Source organism: Felis catus, chromosome A1 (genome assembly GCF_018350175.1).
Source record: "Felis catus isolate Fca126 chromosome A1, F.catus_Fca126_mat1.0, whole genome shotgun sequence".
NCBI lineage: Eukaryota > Metazoa > Chordata > Mammalia > Carnivora > Felidae > Felis > Felis catus.
The window spans coordinates 153,373,511-153,376,135 of NC_058368.1; positions in this window are offsets into that span (position 1 = coordinate 153,373,511).

The following is a 2,625-nucleotide window of genomic DNA, read 5'->3' on the forward strand; positions in this document are numbered from 1 at the left end:
CAAGAAAGTGAGATTAATCGACTGAGTCACTCAGGCTCCCCCTGAGTGTCATTTTTGAAAACTTCCTATACCTATTTTATCCCTCACCTTCCCCATCTCTAATGGGGATGGTGCTCTTCCTCCTTGTATACGCGAGTGTTCCTTTCCCTTTGTTCTCTACTGGTTTCCCTCATGATTGCTAAAGGCATGCCGCCCTTTCTGGCATCACATCTGGACATAACAACATGCAGCGGAAGAAGATAGGATGTTTTCTCCTTCCATTTTACTTTAAGGGAGAAACACTTCCTGGATGCCATGTGGTTCATTGGCCAGAAGTAATTCACATGCTCTTTCTTAAGCCATCACCGGCAAAGGGAGAAGGTTTATTGTGATCACCTTACCAACTAGGGTTCACCCCTGAGTCACCTATGAAGGATGGATGCCCTGAATGAAAGGTAGCCATTCCTACCTACTTCTTTGTTGAAGTATAAACAGGACTATTTAACGGCTATAAATGGGACTGTTTAACGGCTCTGTTATACTGTTCCTGATGATTATTGGAAAGCTAAATAATATAACTTCTATGAAGTACTACTGATGACAATGGCAAACACTTCTACTATGGTATTTGCTATGTGTGATACATTGTCTTATACGTGCACAGCTTTAAGTTTACAGCAATCATCACAAAAGCCTCATGAGGCATTTGTATCATTGTTATCTCCTTTTTACAGATGTGGAAACTGGACACAGAGTGGTTAAGTAACTCGGCTAAGGTTTCACAGCTTGTAGGTGGCCGTGCTGGGATTAGAATCCTGCAGGGTGGTCCTAGAGCACATGGGCTGAACCATACTCCTGGAAAAGTGCTCAACCCCTGGTAGCTATTACTGTCATCTCTGCTGACCTACACTCCTCAAGCAACATTTACAGGTTTGTATCCCTTCTTGTGCTGTTCTTTGAAGAGAAGGAAAGATACATTTTTAAAAATGTATAGAAGAGGGAGGCCTGGGTGGCTCAGTAGGTTGAGAGTCCCACCCAGTCTCGATTTTGGCTCAGGTCATGATCTCACGGTTCATGAGATCAAGACCTACATTGGGCTCTGGGCTGACGGCTTGGGGCTTGCTTGGAATTCTCTCTCTCCTTCCCTCTCTGCCCCTCTTCTGTTTGTGCTCTCTCTCCCCACATATAAATTAATAAACTCTAAAAAAACTTAAAAAATGCATAGAGGAATTTGAAGAAAAATTTAATAGGAGTGTTTTTTAAACTTTATATCATAATCTATTCTTGAGTTATAAAATCTATTTAATAAGTCACAACCAGCTTTAAAAAAATAAAGTATAATGCAATAAGATAAAACAAAATTAAAAAAAATATCAAGTACAACCTTTTTTTAAAAGTGTATTTATTTTCAGAGAGAGAGAGAGGTGGGAGGGCAAAGAGAAAGGGAGAGAGAGAGAATACCAAGTAGGCTTTATGCTTTCAGTGTGGATCCCGGTGTGTGGCTTGAATTCATGAACTGTGAAATCATGACCTGAGGCGAGATCAAGAGTTGGATGCTTAACCAACTGAGCCACCCAGGTTCCCCATCAAGTGCAACCCTTAAAATAACTTTTTTTCTCTAATTCAATTATGTTTATTTTGTATATTTGTTCTAGGTTGCCACATAAAATGTATTTTTTATTTTAGGTTGTGGTCAGAAAAAGCTGGAAAAACCTTTAAGTTGACTTCTCTACAGAATAGCTCAGAGAAACGGCTCACTGACTTTCTTTTTTCTTTTCCCTTGTTTTGGACTGAGCAGTGTTTTTTTATTTTATTTTATTTTCCTGATTAGCTGATTTTACACACATACTCCCTATATACACACATTTCCAATTTCTCTTTGTCTCTTTCTCTTTCTTTTAAGTAGGCTTCATGCCCAGCACAGAGCTCAATGTGGGGCTTGAACTCACGACCCTAAGCTGAGATCAAGACTGGACATTTAACCGAGAGAGCCACCCAGGCACCTTCACATTTCCAGGTTCTCTCGAAAAAAAAAAAAAAAGAAAATCTGACAACACAAGGCTAATATTTCTACAGGACAAGAATCAACTGAAGCGGAGTACCCCTTGTGCACTTTGAACAGAGCACTAATTCTCAGTCCTCTCCACTCCCCACTACACACAGTCTGCTCATACACAGTACCTGCCCGGTCACTGAAAGCATTTGGTATTGTGATCCCTGGGCTATATTATCCTGGCTTTAAACTTTTCTTCATAGATCTTAATCTGTGGTTGTTAGATCTTCTTTGAATTTTTCTACTGAGAATGATTTTTTTTTTTTTTTTTTTAATTAGGCTTGGAACCCGAAACAGAATTTAGCTAAAGTGTGTTACCTCAACCATAACAAAAATATGTGGCTCTGGACCTCCTGCTACTTCATTGTCTTCCACAGTTTTTATGCTGCTGATTCTGTTTCTGCTTTTTTTTGTAGGACCCAGGCTTTTTTCGGTCGTCTTATGATTAGTCCTCAATTCTTCTTAGTAGAGTTTTGGTCCTCCTAAAGATATGCCTTTGCATTGCATCTTCAAATGTTTATTCTGTTGTTTTATCTGTTCGATCAGAGGCTCTAGTTTGTTGTTCTGAGAGGACAAATTAATGTAATGTCAAT